We start from the raw sequence: 12,159 nt of genomic DNA on the forward strand, positions 1-12,159 counted from the left end.
GAAAAAGGATGAATTGTTTTCCAAATTTGTATAATTTAAGGTATTAGTTGATAAGGAGACTAGGAAGAAGGTGAAGGCTCTCAGGAGAAACAATGGAGGTGAATTTGTTTCAAATTCCTTCAAGGATTTCTATGTCAAAGAAGGTATTCGAAGATAACTAATAGCAACCCATAACCGACAACAAAATGGGGTAGCTAAGAGGAAGAACATGAGCATAGTTGGGGTTGCAAGAGCTATGCTATATGATCAGGACTTGCCATTGCATCTATGGGCATAATCATGTAACACAATAGTTTACTTGTAGAACTAGAGTCCTAATAAAATACTTGGTACGATCACACTAGAGGAAGATTTCTCTGGGAGAAAGACTGATGTGCCTCATTTCAGAATTTTGGAGCTTTAGTCTATTGTCATGTATCCAAGGATTCGAGGAAGAAACTTGAGCCTACATTTGAGTTGGGAGTTTTTGTAGGATACATCTAAACTCCACATACTTACCAGGTGTATTTAATTTCATTGAGAATGAGAGTGGTGAGGAGAGATGTCAAGTTTGATGAGGATAAGGCTATGAGATGATCTCTAGAATGAGAGCTAAGTATCCCACCGTAGTAGGAGCTTCTAGCTCTAAAGGAGGAGCCTTAGGGTGAGCTTCAGGAAGTTGTGGAGCAACTACAAATGGAGGAGCAAAGAGGAGGCTGAGTGGAGACACCCACTCAACCAGAAACATCCAGAGAAGGGAGAAAGAGAACCAAAGAAGCTGATGGAATATTGCAGGATGATAGGGAGAATGTGGGAGCCCCTACATCAGTATGTAGGCAGAGGATGTCACCTAAGAGGTACACTGGTTATATGGATCTCATGAGAGAGCTCATTGAGTCAGAGTCTTCTTCATTTGAGGAAGCAATTTCTCAACATGTTTGGGTTGATGCCATGGTGGAAGAATATGAATCCATCATGAAGAATGATGTATGGGAAGTGGTTTCAAGACCATAAGGGGAATCAATGGTTGATTCTGGATGGATCTACAAAGTGAAACATGCACTTGGTGGGAGCATCGAAAAGTACAAGGCCAAATTTGTGGCCAAAGGATTTTCTCAGGTAGAGGGAGTTGACTATTAGGAAACATTTTCCCTTGTGGCTAGGTATTCCTTGATAAGATCTATTCTTGCATTAGTTATGCAGATGGGGTGGAATATCCACCATATGGATGTGAAGACCGCCTTTCTCAATGGTGTTGTTGAGGAGGAAATTTACATAGAGCAGCCAAAAGGATTTGAGACATATGATCGGGAGTCACATGTGTGCAAACTCAAGAGAGCATTGTATGGTCTCAAACAGGAGCCTTGAGCATGGTAAAATCAGATCGAAAGTTCTCTCAGTGGATTGGGATTCACCAAAAGTGAAGCAGATATAGCCCTCTATCACATTGTGTTAGATGGTAAGTTTCTTATTCTTATTTTGTATGTTGATGATTTAATATTGACAAGTGATGAGGAGATGATTCGCTCTTGCAAGGAAATTTGAGATGAAATACATGGGATTAATGCTTTACTTCCTAGGGCTGGAAGTATGGAAAGATGATTGTGAATTGTTTGTGTCTCAGGGGAAGTATACCTCTGAAATACTTTAGAGATTTGACATGGAGAATTATAAGCCTATGGACACACCTCTAGCTACAAAATGGAGGAAGGAGAATGCCACTTCAGGTGAAGAGGTTGATGTTATCATTTACAGGCAGCTTTTGGGGTATTTGATGTATCTTGTGAATACAAAACCCAACATGTGCTATGAAGTAAGCCAACTTATTCAAGTTATGGTGACGCCTACCAAGCTGTATTGGGAGGCAAAAAATCATGTGTTACAGTACCTCAGGGGCACTACCGAGTATGGATTATGGTACAAGAGGATAGAGGGAGTGAAGCTCCAAGACTTCATTGATGTAGATTGGGTGGTGAGTCCATTAGAAAGGAAAATTACTTCAGGTGCTATCTTCAGTTTTGGGTCTGCAGCTATTTCCTGGTACAACAAGAAGCAGAGGTCTGTGATTCTCAACTCAACGAGGCTAATACATGGCTACAAGTCAAGCAACATGTGAGGCCATATGGATGAGGAAAATCCTTGTGTGTCTTTTTAGTTAAGAGATGGATATGGCAGTGATATATTGTGATAATAAGAGTTGCATTAAGATATTTGAGAATCTGATATTTCATGATAGGTCCAAGTACATTGATATCTAGTATCATCATTTTCGGGACTGTGTGTAGGGGAGAATTATGTTGCTACAATACATTCCAACGTAGAAGCAAGATGTTGACATCTTGACGAAGGCATTGTCAAGAGGTAAATTTGAATTCCACAGGTGCAGGATAGGGGTGGTGAAAAATCCCTTTCGTGCTAAGAGGGAGTGTTAGAAAGTGTAGCAAGAAAGGCTCATTTTGACTTTAGCGTTATTAAAATTGAATAAATCGAATTTCCACATTAGCAGGACAACTTGGAGGAAATTAACTAGTGTGACATGGCTCTTGTCACTCAGTCAGATCAACAAATTTGAGTTAGTGGGCTTGGAGTTTAGTCATGCATGTGTTGATTGCTAAATTTTAGCAATCTAGTTCAATTATTTTTATTTGTACTCAATTGACTAACCTCTAACAATTAATAGAGTCAATTGAAGGCCAATTGTGCTATGAGACAACAATCTAACTAAGAGATTTGTCAGTTAACTATTTAATTAGCCCAAAATAGCCTAGACATGCATGGAATATGAATTACCCAGCTAGAGTGGAGGAGACAAATGTTAGTGTAACATTAATTGTATACTAGTTGAGTGTACAATTTTTGCATGCAGTCATGAAATCAATTCCTTGGGAATTGCGCAAGGAAATAAGGACTTCCCTATTGTTTAGGAGATCGAATTAGCTCAGATTTGCGCAAGGAAATAGGAGGTTAGAGGAGGCAGAAATTAGCTAAGTGTTGGCCAGAGGTTCTCATTCAGCAGAGAGAACAATTTTGCTTTTGCAGGTGGTGCTCAAAGCTAGAGCATATAATTGTAATAGTTTCTCTATTCAATTGATTAATGCAAAGAGGCTTGAGGGGTTTTCCCCAATTAGGTTCCCCTAGAAATCACTATGTACTTGTGGTTTTTCTTGTTGCATGTCTATGCATGTCATTCTAAATTGTGATTTTCATTTCACGGATTAGTATAGTAGAATTTGTGTCTCTCGATTTCAATTCAAATTCTTGAGCAGTTGCAGTTTCTATCAAATTTCTACAAGTAAATGTTTGTACACCTTGATTTTATCAGTTATCCATGCACTTTGCTTGTAGATGGATGGTATTGTTTCATAGGTAAAATTAGTATTGTTTTCATGCATTTGGATCACTCACATCATCACCTTTTCACCTGTTGCTTTACATCTCTACAAATTACCAATAAGCTAAAATTTGCCTAACCGAGCTACAAGAAACCCCCGACCTTTTTTCCTCTTTGCATAGGATGACTCATTGAGTGTATATGAGCTTGGTAAGGACCTATTTTCCCTTCCACAACCTTCAACCACCTTCCACCCTTCAATCCACATCTAGACTCCACAAAGTTTCTCTTGAATGTTTCTTATAACAAAAGAGGGCCGACTTGTAGCAACATGCAGATTGCCATAGAATGCCTCCAAAATTGCACCAAAATCTTGTCCATCAACCTTAGAAATTTTACAACATCCATTAGACATTGAAGATAATTTTTGGAGGTTTAGAGACCCCTTAACAACTTTTCCTTAGTAGTTGTAGCTTTCTTCCTGCAATTATAATTTGTTGTTTTGTTATGTCTTCTTTCAACTACATAATTAATTTGTCAATGCACCATAAAGTAGGAATGATTTTACTCTAGCATTCTTGAAGTATTTACTTTGCTTTCTTGCAAGTAGCATAGGTTTATTTTAGTCATTTCCTTTCCCGTGGTAGCATAGATTTACTTTCTGCAAAACAAAGTAGAATTACATTTTTTCATTTACATTCCCACAATTAAATTAGGGTTTACTTTCTATCATTAAAATTTCTGCAATAGAATAGGATATATTTTAGTTGTTTCCTTTCCTGCAAATTAGAATAAATATATTTATTGTTCATTGAATTTTCTAAGCATTTCCTGTAGCATAGTGGTCTATGTGCATTTTGAATTCTCTTTAAGTACATTATATCAACCCGAGTAGAATATATTGTTGGTTGTACATATCGTATTGATACCTCTTAAGTTTGAACGAAATTTGAGTTGATAATTAAATTTGACCCCCTCATGAATTCCAACATTCTCATTGTAATAGTAAGGGTCATCACTTTTTGGCACCATTGTTGGGAAGGTGTCCAAGTAGGTACCGCTTTGTGCTATACGTTGGTTCATTTTCATTTTCATTTCCCGGAAAAAAGAAAAAAATTTACAGCGACATTTCTATTCTAAAACCCAAAAGAAAAAAGAAAAGAAAAAAATCATTTATTTCATGCCTCATAGAACTAAGGATAACTCATGAAGTTTTCACTAAATCCCCCACTTCCACAAACAATCGGCCTTCAATTTTTGTCAATTGTGGGTTCCCTACTTTACCTACAGAGGATCTAGAGGCCTTCTTGGGTGAGTGACCAAAGGTTTTTCAGGAGCCTATAGGAGATGAAGAACGTCCATCACCAACTGAAAATATGGTTGGAAATAGGCATCCTAAAGTCTTTCCTATCAGGGAAACAGATGGGAAGCTAAAATGAAAAATATTAGCTCCACTGCTCTTCCACACATCATTGGAATGGCTTCTAAGGACCCTAAAACCTTGATGTTTGAATTTTTTTTGTAGATTGTAGGACATATGATTATACATATGATAAGAAAAAACTCATATTATTTCCTTCTACCCTCAAGAATGTTGCCTTACGCTAGTTCACGAGTTTAGAAGGAGGCAACATTACTACATGGGATGTTATGAAACCAGCTCACAAAAAGATAGAAAAGAGAGATCCACACCTTAGAATTCAGCATCTTCGAGGGGGCAACCTCCTTTACATTACATAAATGAACAATTCTTGGATGATACAAATGAAAAGACCTCCTTTCTATATATAGGAGTCTAAGGGGTTATAACATAATCAGAGCCGACATAACAATAATAATGTAAGGGCATAATAATAACAATAGTGGGCTTCTATGGGGCACAATAGTAACAATATGGGCACTATATGGGTACATCAATATAATAAGTGGGTTATACTAATAACAATAAGGGGTTACACTAGTAGTATAGGGGCCTAACATGCCCCTCTCCTTCAAAAAGCATTGTCCTCAACGCTTGAGTAGTTCTTGATGCTTCTATATAAAATTCTTGTCCTCCCATGTGGAATATTCAGCGGGTAAGTTCTTCCACTTGATGAGATACTCTGAAATTGATCAATTTCGTAGCTGTCGGGTTCTTGTTTCTGTGACTGCTCCAGGTTCCAATATGATTTTTCCTTCCTCTTCAATTTCTGGCAATATTGCTTGAATTGGGATCTTTTGCAACTTTTGAATAAGTGGCCATACTTCTTCGTTCTTCTTCCATTCATCCGTTGCTTCGTTTATCCAATTTGGTTGGATAATATAAATAGCACAAAACAATGCTTCCACATCCTCATCCTTGAAGCGTCTTCCCATTCGGTAAGGTCGCCATTTTTTAAGTGCATGTAGTATTGCCAACATTTCCTTCTCATAAATAGCTTGCTTGAGATGTAGCAGTAAAAATACCCAATCACTTACATCAAAACATATTTCACTACGATGTTGATCTACTTGTTGTTTCATTTTATTTTGCACCGAAGTGGCGTTATCCTTTAAAAGTTGGAGAACTTGATGTTGATGCTCGATATGATCTTTCTCTGCTTGAACCTTTTTCTTCTTGATATGTCCTTCTATCTTTTGAGGAGTGGTAATTTCTTCCAGTCCTTTACAATATATGGTCGGATTCATTTTTTGATGCTCGATGTGATCTTTCACTTCTTGAACATTTTTCTTCTTGATGTGTCCTTCTATCTTGATAGTTTGAGGAGTGGTAATTTCATCCATTGAATTACAAGATATGGTTGGATTCATTTCTTCTTTCTCGATGTGATCTTTCACTTCTTGCACCTTTTTCTTCTTGATATGTCCTTCTATCTTGAGAGTTTGAGGAGTGGTAATTTTTGCCAATGCTTTACAAGATATGGTCTGATTCATTTCTTCTTTCTCTGGGGTGGTGTCCTGACGTATATCCTCTTCTTTTGATGTTTCTTGATCCTTTTCTTCCTCCTCTTCATATTCTATGTAAAATAATTTCTTCTCAGCACACCTATGACCTTTAGTGCATTTGCTGTCACAATTGTAACAAAGCCCTTTTTCTCTTTTTTCTTCCAATTGTTGTGGTGTAACCCTTGTAGGTTGTGGAAGGCTGGGAGAAACAACACTTCCATCTTTATAGTTGTGAGGGGTATGCTTCTTGGTTTTCATAATTTTGCTTTCCATTATGTCACAAAGCCCTTTTACTCTTTCCAATTGTTGTGGTGTTGCTCTAAAGAAGGTGTTGCTCATTGTATCCTCATAATGTGCTATCATTTCCTCCGTGAAGATTGACCACGTAACAAGTTTTTTACGAGAACAAAGCCCTTTGTACCATAAAAATTGATCTGGTTCTAAATATGAAGATGCAATACATACCTTTTGTAACAGTTGTACACCATGTATATCAAAATATTGCTCCATCTGAAGTATCCAATTTACCGGATCCTTGCCATCAAACTTCCTCATCTTGCTTTTACTTGATTTTAGGAGCTCTACCTTGAAACGACTGTAACTCTGTACTTTCGTATCTTTAAGTTCTAAAATTGTGATCTGTAGTAGCCCTCTGTGTCCTCTTTCCAATGCCACAAGTCTGATTTAAATTGGATTCTCCAAGAAAGAGTTATGCACAATCTCCCGCAGTGACCTGATTATAGACTAGTTCAGTAGAGCAAACTTGTATGAAGTGCCACGTGTCATTGTTTCAACCTTTGACTCTAAAAAATATATAAATAGAAACTACAGTCCGTCCTCTTTTTGTACCTTCTTACGAAATTTCAATCCGATGCTCAGAAAGAAAGTTATGACGATTTTCCCCAGGTCACCTGTTTTGAGTGTAATTCAGGAGTTTGCAAAAAGACCAACTTACTCAGATCACATCTCCGACAATATCGCGTAAAAATCTCTGAAATTCGGACCTAGGATTCAGCGTCAATTCTTCTCAAATGGGTTTTTTTTTGCGACTTCTGAAACATCACAGAAAAAAAGTTATAGCGAAAATTCCACGATGACTTGTTTGGAGCAGCGAAACCCTAGAATCCAAAGCTCTGATACCAAATGTTATGAAACTAGCTCACAAAAAGATAGAAAAGAGAGATCCACGCCTTAGAATTCAGCCTCTTCGAGGGGGCAACCTCCTTTACATTACATAAATGAACAATTCTTGGATGATACAAATGAAAAGACCTCCTTTCTATATATAGGAGTCTAGGGGGTTATAACATAATCAGAGCCGACATAACAATAATAATGTAAGGGCATAATAATAACAATAGTGGGCTTCTATGGGGCACAATAGTAACAATATGGGCACTATATGGGTACATCAATATAATAAGTGGGTTATACTAATAACAATAAGGGGTTACACTAGTAGTATAGGGGCCTAACATGGGCCTAGATGCAACAAACATTCAACACCAAGTACAAGGACTATTGTAAAGCAAGGGATACTAGGGAGGAAACATTTAGAATGAATCAAGGACCAACTAAATCATGAGAAGGCTTTGAAGAGATATTTCATTTGAGCTATGAGAGAGCTAATTTCACTCTTCATGCAGATTTAATGAAGCTAGGTTTGCGTTGAGGGGTTAGAGAAGAGTGGATGGAGCCCTCAATATGTTGTCCAATGGATATATTTATCAACTTGATTATAAATAAATTAAAACAATGTACAAAAACCCCTCTAGAGCTACAAGAAAGAGAGGTAGATCCAACTAGGATTTGGTAGATCCTTCATCTTCTACTTCATTCATTAAGAATGAAATAAGAGGTATGTTACATGATTTTAAAAGTGAAATATTACATAATTTTTCCTTGTATATGGACACAATGTAGATTAAAAAAAAAACAAGAGGAGCCAGAAAGGGCATTGGCCATATTCCACCCTAGATGCACCAAGAGGAACCCTAGAAATGAGTGCCCATTAAATGTTATTGAAATATGCTTTGTGTGTGAATAAAACCATTCAGTTGAAAAGTGTCCATCTTTTCCAGGTTTGAAAGAGGTGTATCAAGGAGCAAAAGGAGGCATGGAGAAACTTTTTCTTGTCAACCAAAGGAGGCCACAAGGCCCTAGGTCATATCAATACAAGTTACAATGCACCCTTTTAGTGTTGGTATCCACCTGACAACTCACCATGGCCTGTGCCTACTCCTTTACCCTATCCTCCTCAACCGGTCATTTCCCCTTTTCAACCATACTAACACCAACCTTCTCAATAGGGTAATCCATCTCCAGGATAAAGGCCTCAGGGAACCTAACCAACTACCTTAATACCTCCTCCCTAACCACAACTACCCCAAAATAATCCACCTAAACAGCCTTAAATGCCTACTCAACCCTATCTAAACCGAAACAATAAGCAAGCCCAACAAGTCTATAGTGGAGAGATATCATATCCCACCTAAGTTGTATAAATCCAAGAAATCAACCTTAGGTCTGGGAAGGTACTTCCTAATACTCACCCACATTCTCTAGCAGAAAACCTTGAAGAAGAGAAGGAAGAAAGCACTCCTCAAGCCAACAAACCTCCCTATCTTGAAAGGTTGATCCATCCCAAAACACACACCCGAGAAGAAGTTGAACTTTTGGGAGAACTAAAAATATGTGTGTTAAGATTCCCCTCCTATAGGTCATCAAGAATGTTCTCATATAAAACAAAATCATTAAGGAAGAATGTCTCAAGAGACGAAGAAGGAGGAGGAAGAATGCCCTTACTATCAATTTCATTCGGAAAGTGGATGATCTAATGCTTGGGAAGGTCATCATCCAAAATTATTTGGATCCTAGCATCTTGATAGTAGATTTGCACATTAAAACCATTGTATCTCCCAATACCCTCATTGACTTAGGGGTTGCAATCAATGTCATGACCAAGGGGACTATGCTTAAGCTTAACCTCCAAGGAGCCTTAAAGAAAACCACCACAATGTTGCAACTTGCATACATATTCATAGTAGCACCCAAGGTTGTCATTGGAGATGTCATGGTTTCCATTGATTCTTGAGAGTACCTCACTGATTTCCTTGTTCTCTAAGCCAAAACCAAGTTCAATGGCTATCCTCTTAACCTTGGAAGACCTTGGTTAGCTATTGTTGATGGCTATATCAACTATAACGTTGAAAACATGACAATTACAACTGAGAAGCTAACAAAACAACCTGTATTATATCCCCCTGCTCAACCCCTTGTTGAGCATGCTTTTCCTACGTGGGTAGAAGAGGAAGCAAAATAATAACTCTATCAATCATCACCTTACCCCTTTTGTACATTAGAAGCCATTACTGGTAGTAGGTAATTAAACGAGGACAATCAGATTGACAATTTTTTGCAAAATAAGTATCTGAGTGCCATGCAAATTGATGGTATAAAAGAAGAATCCTTATGATAGCCTAAAGATAGATCATGGGAAAATCTAATCACTATTGGTTCTAATCAAATTAAGGTAAAAATTGTAGAAATAAACCCTCCAAAATCGGAAAATCAACCCCTTTCTTTCAGCTGATAATTCACAAATAATTAGATGTAGGTTTTATCTATCCAATTTCATACAATGAGTGGGTGTCACATTTAGTAATTGTGCCTAAGAAGAATGGGAAATGGAGAATTTTCATTGATTACAGCGAAATTAATAAGGCCACTAAGAAAGATCGCTTTCCTTTACCTTTTATTGACCAAGTTTTGGATATATTTGCAGGAAAGAAGCTCTTTTCATTTCTGGATGGGTTCAGTGGGTACAATTAGATCCAAATCAGTTCCAAAGACCAGGATAAGACTAAGTTCACCTGTCCATGGTGGACCTTTGCATATAGGATTCTTCCATTGGCTTATGCAATGCCCCTGCCACCTTCTAAAGGGCAGTATTGTGTATTTTTGTTAATCTCATACATGATTCAGTTGATATTTATATGGATGACTTCACACCTTATGGAGATGCTTTCTAGGAAGCCCTCTCCAACCTGTGAAAGGTTTTGAAAATATGCATAGAAATTAATCTCTCCTTAATCCCTAAAAAGTGCCAATTTTTTTATGAATGTAGGAATTATTTTAGGCCACTTCCTCTCTAAAGATGGAATTCAGGTTAATCCTAATAAAATTGCAATTATTAGAAAAGTTCCATTCACCAAAAGACAAAAATATTTTAGGATATTTTTAGGACTTGTTGGATACTATAGGAAATTTATTAAAGATTTTAGTAAAATTTCTTCACCTTTGTTTGGTTTACTAACAAAAGACACAAATTTATGTTGGACAAACCCATGTCAAAAGGGATTTGAAGAGCTCAAAGAGAAATTGAAAATTGCACCGGTTCTTAGGGATCTGAATTGGGCCTTGCCCTTCCACATTCACACATATGCATCAGAAGACGCAGTGGGGGAAATATTGGGATGACTATAAAATTGCCATATGGTTTCTATTTCATTAATAAAAACTTATCTAAGGCTGTGTGTAAATTTGGTGATATAATTGTAACTACTCAAGAAATTTTAATCTAAATCAAGAGAAACAATTCTACTCTACTAATCTGCGGAATTCAATTCACAATTTAGAACAACAATCTTAGACATGCAATAATAAATAACACACATAAACAATATTTTTCTATGGGAACCCAACTCAGAAAAAAACCCATCAAGCCTCTTTGCATTAATCAAATGAATAGAGATGTATTACAATCACTAACTCAGTCTGAGCTCAACCTATAAGTGAATAACCTCTCTCTCTACTCAATGAGAAGCTTTGACCCAAACTTGGTCAATTTTTCCCTCTGCTTGAGCCCTTATTTCCTTGCACAATTCCTAGAGAATTAGCCCATGTTTTGTAGGAATTATTCCTCCAATTGATTGCACAATTCCCAAGGTTTGATAATTTTCATGCATGCAACACTTGTACACTCAAAATAGTTTACAACTGCTTGTTGCACTATCTTGGAATCTCCAACATAGTTGGGAACTGGAATTCTCTGCATGCACTAGTTATTTTAGGCCGATTAATTAGTTAACTGGATGATCACTGAGTTAGACTACTCTCACACTGCACAAATGACCTTCCACTAGTTCCTCCAATTATTATAACTAGTTTAACTGAGTTGGATTACTAAAATTTAACAATCACACATGCTTAAGTAAACTCCAAACCCTCTAACTCGAATTTATTGAGCTAATTGAGTGATAAGAGCCATGTCACACAAGTTAACTACATCCAAGTTTTGCGCTGATATGGAAATTCAAATTTTCTCAATTTGACTAAGGCAAAGTCAAATTGAGACTTTCTTGCTGCACTTCTCAACACTCCCCCTCAGCAAAAATAAAATAAAATAAAATAATAATAATAATAATAATAATAAATAAAAATAAATAAATAAATAAATAAATAAATAATAATAATAATAATAATAATAATAAAATAAAAATAATAATAATTTTACCTGAGACTAATATTATTAATATTAATTGGAAATTAACGTTATAATATTAGCTTGGAGTTAATCTTATAATATTACCAAAAGTTATTACAATAATATTACTATTAATGACAACAATTTAATAATTTGATATAAAAATAAAAATAATAATTAATAATAATAATAAATAAATAAATAAAAAGTAATCATAATAATAATAATAATAATAATAATACTAGAATATAAAAATAAAATATAAATTACCCTAATCTATTATTGATAATAATATTCAAAAATGTTAATTTAAAATTAATATAGTAATATTAGCTTGAGGTTAATATAATACAATAATATTATTGTAAATAAATAAATAAATAATTAAATAATAATAACTAAAATAATAAAAATAATAAATATATATTTATATTTATAT

This window comes from Pinus tabuliformis, chromosome 9, assembly GCF_031772625.1.
Source record: "Pinus tabuliformis cultivar Carrire ecotype Pingquan chromosome 9, CPIR1, whole genome shotgun sequence".
Taxonomy (NCBI): Eukaryota; Viridiplantae; Streptophyta; class Pinopsida; order Pinales; family Pinaceae; genus Pinus; species Pinus tabuliformis.